Here is an 18,994-nt window from a genome sequence, read left to right as displayed (position 1 = left end):
TAAGTCATCAAAGCCAATATAACGTTGCTATGTCAACTATATCTGTTAAAAAAACAACAACATTGTTTGTGCATTTTGCCTCAGTAATTCTACTTTATAGGATATACCCCTGAAGAAATAGCCCACAAAAGAAAAAGAGTAAATCTGTAAAGTGATGCTCAGAGCAGAGATATTTACATTTGCAAAATGATGGAAACACCCCAACTGCTCAGTAATAGATTGATGGTTAAGCACATTTTGGTATCAGTGTAATGGAATACCACAGAAGGAATGGCATATTTGAAGTGATAAATATATGGCTTATGTTGATACAGAGAAATCTATATATGAAGCATACTTTAATACAGAAAAATTATATAAACAAAAAATACCTGCTAACTAAAATTTTATATCTGTTTGCTGATCAAGAATACAGTTACAACAAAACAAAGTTTGATCCTGCTGCTTCTGGTCACTGCTTTCCTCCCCTTCTCTGCTGCTCTATGGTGACCACCCATCGCCTCTACTTTCTCTACACCCAGGTCCTGCTTCACCCTACCCAACTTGGCTTCCAACTCCAGGGTTTTACTGGAACAACACTCTTGCCATGATCTTCATCTGGATAAAGCCTTGAGTCTAGTTGAAGCAGCAGCCCTGGAGTGCTCTGCTCTTGCTGCTGAAGCCTCCTACTTCCCACAGTGCTTCACTTTTTCCCTCATTATGGGCAATTCTCAAAGCTTACTACCAGGAGCTCTGGTCTTTGTGCTCTGTACCCAAGACCCCTGGAGAGACCCCCCAACTCTTTCAGGGAAGCCAGTGTTTCTGTGTTGTTGACTCTCACACCCACGGCTCCATCCAACCTCACCCTCAGCTTCTGGGCCTTTGGGATCACTCCACTTGGATGTCACCAATTGTCACCTTTAGCTCTCTGTGCCTAAGCCAAAACTTATCTTCAAACCATCTCTCCAACTTCCTAATTTCTGACTGTTACCAATGTTGTCCAAATTCTCAGACTCAATCTGATAAGGGTGACCTGTTTTAGAAAAGGCAGAGGAACAAGAGATCAAATTGCCAACATCTGCTGGATCATCGAAAAAACAAGAGAGTTCCAGAAAAACATCTATTTCTGCTTTATCGACTATGCCAAAGCCTTTGAGTGTGTGGATCACAATAAACTGTGGAAAATTCTGAAAGAGATGGGAATACCAGACCACCTGACCTGCCTCTTGAGAAACCTATATGCAGGTCAGGAAGCACCAGTTAGAACTGGACATGGAACAACAGACTGGTTCCAAATAGGAAAAGGAGTATGTCGAGGCTGCATATTGTCACCCTGCTTATTTAACTTCTATGCAGAGTACATCATGAGAAATGCTGGGCTGGATAAAGCACAAGCTGGAATCAAGATTGCCGGGAGAAATATCAATAACCTCAGATATGCAGATGACACCACCCTTATGGCAGAAAGTGAAGAGGAACTAAAAAGCCTCTTGATGAAAGAGGAGAGTGAAAAAGTTGGCCTAAAGCTCAACATTCAGAAAACGAAGATCATGGCATCTGGTCCCATCACTTCATGGGGAATAGATGGGCAAACAGTGGAAACAGTGTCAGACTTTATTTTCTTGGGCTCCAAAATCACTGCAGATGGTGATTGCAGCCATGAAATTAAAAGATGGTTTACTCCTTGGAAGGAAAGTTACGACCAACCTAGATAGCATACTGAAAAGCATTACTTTGCCAACAAAGGTCCGTCTAGTCAAGGCTATGGTTTTTCCAGTGGTCATGTATGGATGCGAGAGTTGGACTGTGAAGAAAGCTTAGCACCAAAGAATTGATGTTCTTGAACTGTGGTGTTGGAGAAGACTCTTGAGAGTCCCTTGGACTGCAAGGAGATCCAACCAGTCCATTCTGAAGGAGATCAGCCCTGGGTGTTCTTTGGAAGGAATGATGCTAAAGCTGAAACTCCAGTACTTTGGCCACCTCATGCGAAGAGTTGACTCATTGGAAAAGACTCTGATGCTGGGAGGCATTGGGGGCAGGAGGAAAAGGGGACAACAGAGGATGAGATGGCTGGATGGCATCACTGACTCGATGGACGTGAGTTTTAGTGAACTCCGGGAGTTGGTGATGGACAGGGAGGCCTGGCGTGCTGCGATTCATGGGGTTGCTAAGAATTGGACACGACTGAGCGACTGAACTGAACTGAACTGAACTTATGCTCCTCAGCCAGCCAGTCCTTCCAGGACATGGCCCCTTATCTCGTGGAAGGCCCTTTCTGGTGTCCTGCTCATCTTAAAGATGAGCTCAGGTTCTGCTTCCTCTGTGAAGTCTTTTCTGATTTCTCTGGTTCACAATGATTGTTTTCCTCTCGGAGTCCTTTTTGAGTTTAGACTCTACAGCGCTCGTGACATAACACAATACTCTGTTTTTTTCATTTCTTTTGCCTGAACTGTTTTACTCATCTGTCCTCTGGTGGGTGGGACCCTCTGTCAACCCCGCCCAGCAGCGGTGATGTGCCTCCCTCTCTGAAGCCTTCCAGGGGTCTTACAGGCTCAGAATCACTCTTGCACCCGGGGTTCCCAAAGCACCCCTTCCCATCACTGCTGGAGTTTCCATCCCCTGGTATTATGGTGATCTATATAAATTTGTGTCCAATTCTCTCGCCAGAATGTTAGCTGAGTTCCTTAAGGGCAAAGACCATGTCTTGCACAACGAAGCAGCACAGATGTATTACCGATGTCCAGCGTTGTCATGCACACTGGTCATTCCACACATCCACCTTATCTTCCAAACCAGACTGCAGTCTCTCATGGATAGGGGCTGAATCTCATTTCTCTTACACCCCATAATGACTCAGAATGCAAAACAGAAAGTATACTTGTTGAGAGGACACTTCGAATAAGCCCTTGAGATGACAACATGCAAATTTATATGAATAACCTATAAACCTGGAAACTATACCTCCCGGGGAATACAAGTCTTATCAAGTCTCAAAACACTGCAACTTGCTATTTTAAGGCCAGCACAACACGTCTCTTCACTTAGCAGTGGTCCTGTCACTTAAAGGTGTTAATAGGATGCCCAAACTGGGAGCTTTCAGCTGTGAACTCTACCATCTAAAATCAGAACAGATCAGAGACTAAACCTGAGTCCCTGATAAATGGCAATAATCTGCAGGGACGGGAGAGGGGCCTGATGGCCATCTGCCAAGAGTGTGGTGCTACAGAAAGGTCTAGCTACACAGTACGTATTACCCTAACTGGAGATACTCCTCATACAGGAAGGGATATTTAATTTTATCCAGTGGTTCAAAGCCTGCCCCTTTCACATGGCACAACACACATTAGTTCAGCTAGGATCCTGCTGACTCAAAGGAGCTAAGATTTTATTTCTTACCAGTTAGGAAACAACATTGAAATTAGAAGGTGACCAGGACAATAACACCCTCAAGAGAAGATGAATGCTTCTTCCTCAATCACTCTTTCCAGGTGGTGGAGCGTCTCCAGCGAGCCATACCCAAAGACTTGCTCATTAACAATTCCTGAGGGCAGGAGAGGCCTCCACCCCGTCTGGGGCGGTGTTTTGGGAGTCAGAACCACTTGGAAGAAGCAGCAGATCCTGCTTAAGAAAACATTTTATATCACAGCACAGGCTGAGCTGTGTGACAGGCCACACAGTTCCTCAAGTCTACATCCGGGCTCCCCAGTGCTCAGAGGTGGGCAGACACCACCTCGGGTGGAGGACAGCGATCGGCCCATTGGACGGGCCATCGAGATGATGCACAGCGTGTTCGGGGATGGGAAAATGAGCGAGAGGACAGCTGCCGGGCCAGCCTGTCCCTTCACAGCCACCAGCTCCAGGGACTTGCCCAGCTCATTCCCTTGAGGGCTTCTGTCATCAGGTGGCCATTGGCGGGCACCCAAAATTTCCACGCCTGGAAGAAAAAGGGCCATGGCAGAACAGAATATGGCCAAGGGCAAAGGGAGAGAGGAGGCTGCCAGAGGCCTGGGCACAGTCTTTCAAAACAGGTAGTTCAGATAGGTACACAACCACCAAAACAAGAGTGGTGGTGGTGGTGGTGTAATCGCTGTCATGTCCAACTCTTGCAAGAGAGAAAGCCTCAAATTAGGTGCCTGAGCCATGGGGGAACCGCAACACCAGAGAATCTGCAAAGACTGGGGGAGAAAAAGCCCCCCTAAAATGGAGCCCTGTGCCATACAGGGTTTTACGGAAACCTGATAAGCTTAAAAAGGAAAAGTTAAGAGGTAAAGAAGACTATTTTGTAAGACATTCTCTTAAAAAAATTTTTTTTTTTTACATCTCATTTGAGTCAAGAGGAACTATTTCATTTGGGTGGTTGGACTTGGGAGTTTCTAGGCTGTGTTTTTAGTCACACACCCACACTGTCATACTCACTGGCATGCTCTTTCTCAAAGAAGAAATGAAGCAGCATCCAAAGGAACACCTTTGAGAAGTGTTTATCTTTAATCAAAACCACAGTGAAACAAAATTGTAAAAAATTAAATACCTTGGGGTTTTCTTAAGAGATTGCTCTACTACATGGAATCTATACATCATTGGTTTAAAAATTTTGTAATAAAAGTTATAGTTGCTTAATGCAGAAAAGTTTGGAAAACACTGAAAAGCACTCAGCAAACAAAGTATTCCTGTTACTTAAAGATAATCACTGATGGTTCTGGCATACCCCCTTCTAGTATCTTTTCATATCGTTTAAAGTAAAATTGGTATCATTCTGGACACACAATTTTGCATCCTTTTTTAATTGATTATATCAAAAGTTTCTGATATCAATAAATATTCCAGGAGATTTTTAATGCCTGTGCAGTATTCTATCTGGGTGAACTAACCAAATGCCTAATTGTGGATCTTTTTGGTTGTTTTAACTATTTGATTATGTTAATAATGATTATAATAAATAATGTTGCATTAATAAAAATCATTGTATAGGTACTTTTATATACAACTCTGATTTTCTCGATATTCCTAGAACAGCAATTTCTGATCTAAATGTATGTTCCTTTTAAGGCTTTTGATACATACTGTCAAAATGACAGGGCAGATTTGAAGACATGCTCTTGCTCAGTTATTTTAAACATATCCCACAACTGGTATGTATCTCCTATACACAGGAAATAGTTTCAGGAAAAAAATCATTTTACATTGAGTCAAAACATTTAGATAGACCAAATCTTTATTTACTTCAGGCAAATGACATGTCCAAAGCTCAAGACACCAGTGTTATGTTACTCCCATTTAACAAAGTTGGCAGGGCATGACGCTAGTAAGAACAAGATATTAGACTGAAGCCGGTATTGGCCAGTCAGCTCTACACAGAGGAAAAACCATCCTTGGCCAACTGTCACACGAATTTGTACTCTTGGCCAAAGGGAAGGTTGGGTGATGGAATGTGGATTACTCAGCACAACCCATGCTAGCTCTGGGTTAAGTAAGTCAAAGCACGTGTCCAGTGATAGGTGTGTCATCTTCCTATAATAAACAGGACATCTGGCTAGAAAACAGGACTGAAACTTATGAGAAAATTAAAGCTCAACAATATTTAATAATTCTGTCAGTTATCAGTGATTCCTAGGGGAAGTGGTTAAAAAATTGCTCTGGAAAGTTGTACTCTGTTGGCCAGATCTGATCTGAAATGCAGCTACCGTAATAGAGGGTGTCAGCATTTCAGCTGCACACCTTTATACTTCAAGCCCTCTTGATGCTAAGTAAGGGGCATGGATCTTTCTTTTTAAAAATTAAAAAAAAAAACACCTTTATTTTGTATTGAAGTATAGCCAATTAACGAGGTTGTGATAGCTTCAGGTGAACAGCAAGGGGACTCAGCCGTATATATACATGTATCCACCCTCCTCCAAATTCCCCTCCCATCCAGGCTGCCAGATAACATTGAGCAGAATTCCATGTGTCATGCAGTAGGTCCTTGTTGGTTGTCCATCTTAAATATAGCAGTGTGTACAGGCAACCATAAGTTAAAGATATTAAGTCTGTGAGTCTCTTTCTGTTTTGTAAGTTAAGTTCATTTGTATCATTTTTTAGATTCTGCATATAAAAGATGTCATACAATATTCCTCCTTCTCTATCTGATTTACTTCATTCAGTATGACAGTCTCTAGGTCTATCCATGTTGTGGCAAGTGGTATTATTTCATTCTTTTTAACAGCTGAGTAATACTCTATTGCAGAAATGTACCACATCTTTATCCATTCCTCTGTCGATGGACATTTAGGTTGCTTCCATGTCTTGGCTATTGTAAACAGTGCTGCAGTGAACATTGGGGTACATGTATCCTTTCAGATCTGGAGAAGGCAATGGCACCCTACTCCAGTACTCTTGCCTGGAAAATCTCATGGACGGAGGAGCCTGGTGGGCTGCAGTCCATGGGGTCACTGGGAGTCGGACACAACTGAGCGACTTCACTTTCCCTTTTCACTTTCATGCATTGGAGAAGGAAATGGCAATCCACTCCAGTGTTCTTGCCTGGAGAATCCCAGGGACGGGGGAGCCTAGTGGGCTGCCGTCTATGGGGTCACAGAGTCGGACACGACTGAAGTGACTTAGCAGCAGTAGCAGCAGAAGCATCCTTTCAGATCATGTTTTTCTCCGGATATAAGGGGCCTGGATTTATCATAAAGGTCATCTAGTTAGATGCCATTTTCATCAATAGTTGAAAGTTAAATCAGCATATTAGAATAGCAATGATTATGTCAACCATTCAAGAGAAGGAAGGGATCATTCTCAAGAAGGGAATGAAAAGACTAGGAAAAGGCAGTGAGGTAGGAGGTTAGTGATGAACACTGGGCTGCCAGGAAGCAGCCACTTTGGAAGGTCCTGAGTTCTCTTACAAGCCTGAAAGTGAAAGTCACTCAGTCATGCCTGACTTTATGCGACCCCATGGCCTATACAGTCCATGGAATTCCCCAGGCCCTAAAACTGGAGTGGGTAGCCTTTCCCTTCTCCAGGGGATCTTCCCAACTCAAGGATCGAACCCAGGTTTCCTGCATTGCAGGCAGATTTTTTAGCAGCTGAGCCTCCAGGTAAGCCCAAGAACACTGGTGTGGGTAGCCTATCCTTTCTCCAGTGGATCTTCCTGACCCTGGTTTGGTACAAACAGCTCAGCCTGTTGGAACGAAGTAGTCTAACCCTATCTGCCCCAAGCAGTGCTGGCTCCAAGTAAAGGCATCTGGTTCTTGCGCACCAAAATGTGATTACTGGAAAACAACCACTACCAACCCTATTGGTCTTCATTAAATCACAAAAGCATTTTGTTGTTCATTGTTCAATCACTAAGTCGCGTCCGACTCTTTGCAACCCCATGGACTGCAGTATGCCAGGCTTCCTTCCCTGTCCTTCACTATCTCCCAGTTTGCTCAAACTCATGTCCATTGAGTCGGTGATGCCACCCAACCATCTCATCCTCTGTCACCCCCTTCTCCTCCCAACCTCAATACAAAAGCGCACCTGCTTCTTGTAACAATTCACATGTAGAATTATACATGAAAAAAGGAGAAATCACATATACATAGAATTCACATATAGAATTGTATATGAAAAAAGGAGAAGTTCTCCCTTGAGTCTCCTTTTCACTCCTCCACTCTCAAATTCCACTTTCTGGAGGTAAAAACTATTGTGTTTTAATTTTCAGTCTTTACATGCCTATTTAGGAGTATTTTCTTTCCAAATGAGATTTTTTAGGAATTTAAGTTCATTTGTGCTCCACCTGAATGGCTTGTCCTGGCTCCCTAATTATGTGGTTGACTCTACCTGGAACTGGTGCCACCCCAAATGATCTCTCTTTACTCTCCTCACTAGCAAGGAGGTCTCCCTCTGAAGATGGATTGTTCCTCTCCCTGGCTCTCCATGTCTCCCAGATGCAGAGCTGATCAGAGCACAGTCACTGATGAAAGCAACGCCTCTAAGAGCAGAGGAACTGAATGAAGGCCACTGCGAGCTTTACTCACGAGGGACAGCTCAGCAGCTTTTCCATTTCAAATTAAGATCCCTCCCCAGACTGGCCTCCCCAAGGGAGGACTAACCGCCCCCACAACACACACAAACACACCAAGTCTGTGCTCTCCTCCTCAACTGCTCCCACCCTGCCAGCCTTTCAGATAACCAGGTCAGCTGGATACATGGAGACAAAGGGGCAGTTCATATACTCCTATTTTGGCAGTTGAAATAACACTGCAAGTGCCAGGTCTTCACAGGATAAAGCCCTCTGTGCATGTCAAACAAACCGAAAGGGCTGCTGGGAGATGGGGGGTTGCTCAATTGAGGGTCCAAGATGGATTTGGGTCCTGATAAAATTTTGAAACCATTATTTTTTATTTTATACTTTAGTAATATAAACAGATGGTTGCTATCCTTTACTAAGCAGGTACTCTACATACTTCCTTTCATTTAATCCTCACAACCACCCTGTAAAACAGATGGTTATCATTTCAGGCTTGCAGATGAGAACACTGGCACTCAGGTTCCGTAAGTCACCCAAGGCCACGCGGCCAGGAAGTGGTGGGACTGGGACTTGAACTCAGGTTTGTCTGCTTCCAGAGGCCAGACCATCTCCCTTTCTCAAGAATGGTGTTGTTTAATCACTAAGTCATGTCTAAGTCTTTCTGACCTCATGGACTGTAGCCTTCCAGGCTCCTCTGTGCATGGGATTTTCCAGGCAAGAATACTGGAGTGGGTTGCCATTTCCTTCTCTGGAGGATATTCCAGACCCAGGGATTGAACCAGAATCTCCTGTATTGGGAGGTGGGTTTTTTTTTTACCACTGAGCCACTAGGGAAGCCAGGGACTAGAAATTTCTATGGCTTCCGGGAACCGCAGAAGGTTACATTCTGGGAGCTGGAAGATAATCCAGTTTGTGCCTCCTCTCTGCCCCCTTTCAGCCCTCTCCACCTTGTTTCCTGGAAGACAGCAGTAGCCTCATGGATAAGAAGCTGAGATGACTTCAGATACCCACCTTTGCATTTGCTTTATGTTAAATGATTCAAATTTAAGGAAGGAAAAACTTTCTTGAAGTGGAAATGCATGAGGGAAAATGATTATTTTCAAGGTGGCAAGAATAAATATTTAATTAAACAGTGTGACACTCAATTTCACCTGGCTCTGCAACGTCTCAGACAATAAAACAAGCCCTTGTCAACAGGGCTAATTACAGACTACTAAATTACTTTTATTAAAACCCTCTGGAAAATTAAAAATGAGGGATGAGGTAACACGGCATTGAAGAATAGCCCTAGACTGGCAATCTGGGTGTTAATCCTGACTCAGCCACTAGTAACTACTAATGTTAATTTGCACGCTGTATACAGTTGACAAAGTGTTTTCACATACTTTCTACATTAGTTGGGTGACCTCAGGCAAGTCACTAACTCTTGGTGTCCCATGTCAAAATCTGGAAATGAGAATACTGAATCATCTGAAGTCCTCTCTACTTCTAATGTCCTATGGGAGAAGGACATGTTTCTTAGGATCTTTACAAATGTGTCGGTAAACAAATCAGGTGATTCTGGCTCAGAAAAATTACGCTTTCTGTTCAGCTCCTGAGAGATGTTACTTGGCTATTTCAGGTATAGCTCATAAGATGTTTGCTGCCAGCTAGTTGGCTCAGCTTCTGGAGGGTACTATATGAAGGCCTTGCATTAGATTCCTACACAGTAACTTTCTTCTGTTCAACAGCTAACTGTCATGCCTAACTCCAGTCAATCATCTTACACACATAACTCCAAAAAGTAGGTGGGCTTACAGAAAGGACTTAAGGAAATCCTTCCTCACAATGCATGTGTTCTCAGGATGATCACGTACCCAGGAATATTATAAATACCATTCTCAGTTCTAAGACATGCAAATCCCTCCTTCAAGTCTTGCCACTTCCCAGATATTTTAATGTTCCTGAAATTAGGATGTGCCTTAAATTCAACATATACATTTTGATCTGGTAGTGTTAAATGAATTTACCTAAAAGCTGCTGGTAAACTGCTGGTGTGTCTTAGAATCAAGGAAATGTAGTGCTGTAAAACTACAACACAGATCACATAGACGCAGGTCTAATTTGGTTCAAATCACGTTCCTCTCCTTGATCCTAACAATTACACTCAGTGACAACTGAATAAGCAACATATAAGACACAGGTATTAGTTTCCCAACAGCAGCAGTTTAAAAGGCATTCCATCATTATCTCATAAAATGCTGGTATGGATTTCAAAGGCAAATTAACCCATATAAAAACCACTGGGATGCTCTGAAAATGTCCTATCCCATGGCAAACTGCAAAGGGAACATTTTACTCACACCCTCCTGATCTATCTAGCCTTGACACATTTTCTTGCTTCTTAGTTCACCACCCTCCACCCCAGTAAATATCACTGATTCCCAAAATACACTCAACCCAGGAGGAGCAGCTCTCCAGCACAGCTGTCTGCTCCGGCCCTGCCTGGGTATTTCGGTGAGCTATGCGACAGAGAGAGGACCACACAGAAGGAATGTAACGCTCAGGCCCCATGGTTCCCATCAGCCCACAGGCAGGTGCATCCCGGCAAACCCCAGACTGGCATTTGAAACAGAAGAAACTGCACTGCTACATGGGGGCAGTAGTCTTCCTGAACTTCATCTCTATGTTTAAAACTAGGGCGACAGCCGTCCTTGCTACTGTAAACTAATCTGATGGGCATGGGGGTAGGGAGTGGCTCTGAGGAGGCTGCCAATAGGCCATGATTGAGCAAAGTCAAGGAGCTAAATTGTTATTCCTCACTGTTTGCAAGCCAGAAACTCCAAATCTGTGTGTCCTTCGGCATGATTTTTTAAAACCGAACCATCTACTCTTTTTGAGCCTGAAGTCAATAAAACCTGAGCTGCTTCTACAATTTAACTGGCTGATATTTACACATAGTTTCTGACAGTACACTAAAATCTAAAGCCAAAAAAAAAAAAAAAAAAGAATCAAAGGAAGTTGGCAATGAGGTACACACAGTAAGTAGTTAGGAGCCTTCGAGTTGAGGCACGTTGTTTAAGAGCTTTTGGCTATGGGCACCAACTCTGACTTCAGCCTTATTTCTCCGGGAAAAAGAAAACAATTTGGGCTCCTCCTCTGTTCCAAGATCAGGGAATGCACGATGGGCAGGTGGATGGGCAGCAAACATAACCCTGGGGAATTGTTCACATATGCTAGAACCCCTATCAGGTGACAGCCCCCAGAGAGACTCACAGCTGCAGCAAGCAGCGGGTGCAAGCCTCAGACCTATACCAGCGAGAAACCTCAGTTCTGTTCCTCCTTGTCGACTCTGCATGTTACCTGAAAACTCACGCTCACCCAGTTGGTTACCCCTTGGAAGTTATAGGTATCAAAGATCAAGTCCTGCCACAACCCTTCAACATACAAACAGTTAAGCACTTGCTATGGATATCAGGCCTGTTTCCAAACCTCCCATTATTACACCAGGTTGTACTGCGGGGGCGTGGGGGCCGGTGAAGTGGGGGAACGCATTTTAAAGAGTACTGCAAGATGCTTATTCACAACGCCACACTGGAAGCGCAGGAACTTCAGCTCCCAAACGCAACCTTTCTCCCCCCTCCCTCCAGTCCCTCTCCACCGCGCCCGCCAAAGCCAGAGCTCAGCCCACTAGAAAGCCACCGCGCACCGGCGGGTGTTCACTGAACAGTAGCTGATCACGGTGATGGGGCCGTAAAGCCCCACACGCTCTCAGCAGCCAGTGAGAACTGTCCAGACCTGCCTCCCCACGCCAGCCGGGGCAGGAGCGTGTGGGTAGGAAGCCTGAGGCCCCAAGGTTTGGGCAGGCACAACGTCCCCCCCTCCCCCAAGTCTGCCCTCGCTCTCTCCCTTGTCACTCTTTTTCTGGCATATCACTGGGGAAAACCGGGGAGGCCGGAGATGTCAGGCCCAAGAAGAGTAAGGAGAAGGGACAAGGGCGAACGGGAGGCAGTTTTTTTTTGGTGGGGGGGAAATCTGTCCAGAGCGGAGGTGCGGTAGCGCCGCATGTCGCGGGGAAGAACCCCCCAGGTGGATCTGGAGGGAGAAAAGGCAGGCCTGACCGCCGAGGCCGCGGGGAGCCCGGGAGAGGGGGATGGAGGAAGGGAGGCGCGGGCGTGGGGGAGATGCGGTTGGGGGACGCGGGGGCGCGGTTGGGGAGGCCAAGGGGGCAGCTCGGTTCCCCTCCCCCAGCCCGGGCCCGGGCCTCCCGCTGACTCAGCCCCACGGCGTCGGTCGCCTCGGCCCGGACTCACAGTGCGCGAGGTGGCTCCGGCAGAGGCGGCGGGGGAGGGGGGCAGGCGGTGGGGAGGGGAGCGCTGCGGCTGAGGCTGCGGCTCCGGCCGGCGGCTCCGGGGCGGAGGGTCCTAGTAGAGGCCGCCGCGGTCTCCGGCTTCAACGCACAGAGACTGCGGGGGAAGAGAGCACTGCGCAGGCGCGATGCGGCCGCCGCTGTCAGTCCGAGAGGGGCGGGGCCAGGGCACCCGCCGTCTCCAAGGTAACTGGTTGGCGAGGGAAGGAGCGCCCGTACCTTCACCTTGTCTTAGCAACGGCGACGGGAGATGGGGTGGGGGGTGGGGGGCGACGAAAACAGTCCTTCTAAGTTGCCACAGTAACAAGGAGAGGCCACCGTCTCATAAATTTACGGCGGTATCGAGGGAACGCGCTCACCTTGTCACCATGGCAACTGGGAACAGCCCCTTCCTTTTCCCTTAGCAACAGGGTAACAATTCCTCCGCCTTAACTGAGGACAGAAGGAACAAGCACTTAAACCTGATTCCATAGTAGCCCGATGACGGATCTGTCTCACGGCTACTGCAAAGGAGAAAGAGAATATTTATTTTTCAGCGACACGAGAGTGCTAAGGCTGGGTTTTCTTTCCTCTCTTGGTTTATGCTTTTCAATAGCAGTGTGTTACTCTAATATTAAAATTCAATTTTCCTTTACTTGTGTTAAACATTCCTTTCCGTCTCTTACCAGAAGAAAATCAACACTTTTACCCCCAAATGGAGCTAACAAAATCGTCTATACACACACTTTTTTTTTTTTTTAAACCAAGCTTATTGTCTCTCTACCAATGCATTTGTAAAAACAACTCCTGCTTGCCTACTAGCTGGCTTAGATTCTACCCCCTCATAACTAGCTCCCTCTTTGACATATTCATTGGTGTTCCTGAATTCCCTGTTCTAGGTCAGTTTTTGTGGATCTCTCCAGTTCTTCTAGATCCTTCTTCCTGTCCACACCTACTATCCTTGTCCTCCAGTGCTCTGCCCCAGGCTCCCTATGCTCACCAGTTTGTGATTTCCTAAGCTTGGTTCTCTTTGGGCAGATTATTTCTGGGTCTCCCTCCCTCAGCCCTGACTCCCATGGATATCTTAAGGTCACCTCTGTGCCTATTTTGTACATGCCTCCTTTTATGACACACATCTTATAGTGTTGACCTTCATTTGCGTGTGTCTCTTCAATCAGACTATGTGCCCCTTGTGGGCAGGAGTTCTGTCTTATTCACCTGCTCCCTCAGCATCTAGCGCTGAATGTGAAACAAACAGTAAGTGTTTATGGAATTGGATCAAGTGAAGACAAAGGTTTTCTTCAAAGTTTCTTCAAAGATTTTCTTTGACCCCAAATAAATGGGTGAAAGGAATCAAAAGATTATAAAACTTAAAAAAAATATATTTTCTTACTTTCTCTGACCTAACTGCCTCAGAGTCTCCATCAACATTTTCCTTATCTTTACACATATTTAGTCTTTTTTTTTGGCCACACCATGTGGCATGCAGAACTTACCTAACTAGGACTCAAACCCATGCCCCCTCCAGTGAAAGGGTGGAATCTTAACCACTGGACCACCAGGGAAGTCCTACACATATTTAATCTTTAAGTTCTACTGCTACTGTTACACTGCTATCTCACTCCCTTCGCTCTCCATCTTTGCACCAAAACTCTAGTCATCTATTAATTGAAACTCTGGCATTCTCTATTTCCTGCCTTCTCACCTGTAGGTAGTCTCCCTTCTACACTCTCCCTATTGTTTCCACTAAATAACTTTTCTCACATGGTACTGACCTTCTCAATGTACTCTCATTACCCTCTATAATCAGTGCAAGCTCTTCATGCCTTACTATTCTGCCATTCCTAACCCTGCTGAAATTGAGCACTCTTGGTGAACATCACTGGATTCTGCTGGGCTTGTTGACATGCTGCATTCTCTTCGAATGACTCAAAAGTAAGAATTCATAGGCAAGCATTCTTTTCTGAGTCTCCCTGTATAATTCCCAGAGATTCTACCCCAGGACTATGGGTGTCAAAGCACTCTGACTAAGTCCATTTTCTCAGGGGAGAAGGAGAAGGCAGCTGACTACAAACAAAGTGAGTAGTAAAAGAGAGAGACACAACCTATGGTGAGTCAAGACTGTCTCCGCCCATCCAAGGCAATTCTCAGAAAGGAGAGGGTTTCTTGTAGAGGGTAATTCCCAGGACAAATCAGGGCATTAGGACAGGAAAATGTTCTAGAAAGAGAAAACTTTTTCCTAGCCACAGAATTGCAGACTTGAAGCCATTCCTAGCTGTATCTATGGGGTGTCTGGGTACCACAAAGACAAAGTGGAAATTTTCAGACTCAGTTTGTTTCTCCATTCTGAAGTTCCAGCTCATCTCTATGGTTGTAGGTGTGGACTTGGGTGGTACAGATGGTCCTGAGTAATCCTGAGAAGAGACTGTGATTCTAGTAACCCCACCCATTCATCACACATGGGATAAAGGACCATTCTACAATTTCTGCATACCCTTCACCCAGATTCTCCACATTTTTACCATGTGCCAGTTATCCATTGCTGAAAAACAGATCACTTTAATTTAGCAGTTTAAAACAACAACCATTTCGTTATCTCTGTGTGGGGTGGGAATTCAGGAAGGGCTCAGTTGGGTGGTTCTGGCTCAGGGTTTCTCATGTGGTTACAGTCCAGATGGCGGCTGGAACTTGGGGGACTGGCTAGACAACCCTCCCCATACTGTCTCGGAGCTAGCTTTCTCATTACATATTTGGTAGCTGTAGGTTTCGTGGGTGAATATTATAGTGAGAGAAAAGCTGCATCCCTTTTTATAACCTAGCCTCAGACATCACTTCTACCATATCTATCTAATAATAAAGAAAGGGAACATAAACCCTGCCTCTCAATGGAAGCCATGTTCAAGTCACATGATAAGAGCATGCGGATGAGAGATATTGTTGAATCATCTTTGGAAAATGCAATCTGCCACACCCTACCATCTGATGACAAGAATTAACACCCCGCTCAATGCAAAATACACTCATCGCTTGCCTCGTCTCATTCCATGACAGCACCAACTTGAAGTCTAGGATCTCATCATCTAACTCAGGGTTCAGTGTGGGTATGGCTCTTCAGGTCCAGTTCTTGGTACCACTCCTTGAGTACCAGTCCCCTTGATTTGAAAACCTGTGAAGTAAAGAGAAACATCATTTGCCTTAATGTCCCCAGCATACACTAGTGGCACAGACATAGGATAATTGCTATGGACATTATCATTTCAAAAAGCAGAAAAACAGACTGCACACACAGCGTTACTCGTCCCTAGCTATCCTGAAATCCAGTGGACACACGTTGCCAGTTTCTGGTTTAGGGCTCAGATCCACTCCCATTTATTTATTTATATCAGCGTTGACAGGGACTTGTTTCCCCCTGTGGATTACAATCCTTCCTTCTTATGTGTTTTGATGTTGAATTTATCACAGATTTGTCTAATGGAAGAAACTGCAAGTTGGCTCCTGTATGCTTTGGATTTGTCCCCAGCATTCTTTGAACATTCCCTTGCTTTCGGGCACAAGATGTTCCAGGCTCATCTTGTACTCTCCCTCCCTCAGCCCTGGAATTGGCCATTCACCAGGGCGTCATGAGTCCTCTTGACTTTTTGACGTTTCTTTTCTTTTTCCATTCTTCCTTGCTCCCTAAATCTGCCCTTAACCATCCTTGTAATTCCCATCTCATTTCCTTTTCTCCTTCCTCTATACATACTTCCTGAGTGGCTTCAGCTATTCCCGTGACTTCTGAATTTGTATCTCCATCCCCATCAGCCCTTCCAGCTGTGAGAACTGTATATGTAATTGCCTTCTGCTGCTGCTGCTGCTGCTAAGTCGCTTCAGTCGTGTCCGACTCTGTGTGACCCCATAGACAGCAGCCCTAGACACCTCCAACCCTGTGTCCCACAGGCATCTCAAACTCAGTGGGCTTAAGTTACTCTTATTTACCCTCCCTCCCTCAAAAACCCAACTTTCATATATTCCCTATTATTGTTAATGACATCACTATCCAAGAAAAACCTGAGGGTGGTCTTAACCCACATCTTCTCCCTGACTCCCTACACCAGGACCATTTTCCAATACTATTAATTCTATTATATATATGTATATATCAGTTCAGTTCAGTTCAGTCACTCAGTCGTGTCCGACTCTTGCAACCCCATGAATCACAGCACGCCAGGCCTCCCTGTCCATCACCAACTCCCGGAGTTTACCCAAACTCATGTCCATTGAGTTGGTGATACCATCCAACCATCTCATCCTCTGTCATCCCCTTCTCCTCCTGCCCTCAATCTATCCCAGCATCAGGGTCTGTTCAAATGAGTCAGCTCTTCCCATCAGGTGGCCAAAGGATTTGAGTTTCAGCTTCAACATCAGTCCTTCCAATGAATAACAAGGACTGATCTCCTTTAGGATGGACTAGTTGGATCTCCTTGCAGTCCAAGGGACCCTCAAGAGTCTTCTCTAACACCACGGTTCAAAAGCATCCATTCTTCTGCGCTCAGCTTTCTTTAGAGTCCAACTCTCACATCCATACATGATTACTGGAAAAACCATAGCCTTGACTAGACGGACCTTTGTTGGCAAAGTAATGTCTCTGCTTTTTAATATGCTGTCTAGGTTAGTCATAACTTTTCTTTCAAGGAGTAAGTGTCTTTTAATTTCATGGCTGCAATCACCATCTGCAGTGATTTTGGAGCCCAGAAAAGTAAAGTCAGCCACTGTTTCCACTGTTTGCCCATCTGTTTGCCATGAAGTGATGGGACTGGATGCCATGATCTTAGTTTTCTGAATGTTGAGCTTTAGGCCAACTTTTTCACTCTCCTCTTTCACTTTCATCAAGAGGCTCTTTAGTTCTTCCTCACTTTCTGCCATAAGGGTGGTGTCATCTGCATATCTGAAGTTATTGATATTTCTTCCAGCAATCTTGATTCCAGCATGTGCTTCATCCAGCCCAACATTTCTCATGATGTACTATGCATATAAGGTAAATAAGCAGGGTGACAATATACAGCCTTGACATACTCCTTTTCCTATTTGGAACCAGTCTGTTGTTCCATGTCCAGTTCTAACTGTTGCTTCCTGACCTGCATATAGGTTTCTCAAGAGGCAGGTCAGGTGGTCTGGTATTCCCATCTCTTTCAGAATTTTCCACAGTTTATTGTGATCCACACCGTCAAAGACTTTGGCATAGTCAATAAAGCAGAAATAGAGGTTTTTCTGGAACTCTCTTGCTTTTTTGATGATCCAGCCGATGTTGGCAATTTGATCTCTGGTTCCTCTGCCTTTTCTAAAACCAGCTTGAACATCTGAAGTTCACGGTTCATGTACTGTTGAAGCCTGGCTTGGAGAATTTTGAGCATTACTTTACTAGTGTGTAAGATGAGTGCAATTGTGTGGTACTTTGAACATTTTTTGGCATTGCCTTTCTTTGGAATCGGAATGAAAACTGACCTTTTCCAGTCCTGTGGCCACTGCTGAGTTTTCCAAGTTTGCTGACATATTGAGTGCAGCACTTTCACAGGTACATATATGTATATATATATACACTGCACTGCATGTGGGATCTTAGTTTCTGACCAGGTATCGAACCTGTGCCCCTACAATGGAAGTATGAAGTCTTAACTTCTGAACCACAAGGGCAGCCCTGATTTCGTTTAAAAATGACTCATTTCTGTTCCCCTTATTAATCTCCATCACCTTTACCATCTCTTGCTTGGGTTACTGCAGAGCCTCCACCTGGTCTTTATGCCTCTAGTGTCTCCCACTTCGATCCATCCTCAACACCACTGCTGGAAGTCTCTTTCTAGAAGAGAAATCTTATCAGTATAACTCCTCTGCTTAAATCCCTATGGCTGCCCTTCTCAAACTGGCTGAACAACTCCTGGGCATGGGGGAGTCTTGTAAAGAAACAGAATGAGGAGCTGTAGAATAGTTATGTCTTCCTCAAGCTTAAATTTTATTTACAGATTTGGGACAAAATTTTAAAATATTTTAAAACAGACATACAATGAAGTAGAATGCAAGAATCACATACTTTTATTTATTTATTTTTTGAATTTGATAGTATATTTATTAGAGTAAGAGATTAGGCTTGTTAAACATCTGGATTAAAATGGTAAAAGGATTTTCACACAGTTGTTAGGCACTATACACACTGTTGTTTACAATAGCATCAGTACTTGGGTTTGGTGAAAGGTAGATCTCATTTATTTTAATGCCTTGATCCATTTGTAACATTCAGAGTAACTCCACCATTTTAGAAACACTAATCCAAACTTAAAGAGACATAGCACTAAATATTCACACGGTAGATTTAAAAATAAATACAGAAATACAACCAGAAGTCTACAAATCATCACAGTAGACAGACTGGTGAAGCCCCAGCTATCATGGCAGTGAAGGGCTCTGGCTAGATTTTGATGAAAATTTGCTGAATTCTACACCAAAAGCAAGAACATAATAAAATAACATGATACACACTTTCTGATGCTCATTTTTATAGCAGCAAAGCATGCTTCACATGCACTGCCTGTGAAGGATCTTACAAGGCTCCTTCCTACTCAGTTAGAAGGTATGCCTGGCAAGAATGAAGTACCACCAAGTGTCAAAGAATCCCGAAAATAGAGGCGACCAGCCAGTTCATGGTGTGGGAAAGCAGTGCAGTTTTC

The 18,994-nt window shown here is 44.6% G+C and overlaps 1 protein-coding gene across 2 annotated transcripts in view; it reads right to left on the bottom strand.

Annotated features, from left to right (window-relative positions):
- Positions 1 to 12,431, bottom strand: part of MAPRE3 (microtubule associated protein RP/EB family member 3) — a 55,476-nt gene extending 43,045 nt beyond the window's left edge. For both annotated transcript variants that reach the window (XM_086326002.1, XM_086326003.1), the window contains exon 1: positions 12,262 to 12,431. The gene's annotated coding sequence lies outside the window, so the exon portion shown is untranslated. The remainder of the gene's footprint in view (positions 1 to 12,261) is intronic.
- Positions 12,432 to 18,994: the final 6,563 nt, after the last annotated feature.

The sequence above is a fragment of the Bos grunniens genome, chromosome 11 (assembly GCF_055505025.1).
Source record: "Bos grunniens cultivar Pamir isolate PY7600 chromosome 11, Bosgru_T2T1.0, whole genome shotgun sequence".
NCBI lineage: Eukaryota > Metazoa > Chordata > Mammalia > Artiodactyla > Bovidae > Bos > Bos grunniens.
The sequence above is the reverse complement of the archived record's forward strand: the minus strand, read 5'-3'. Positions and strand labels throughout refer to the sequence as shown.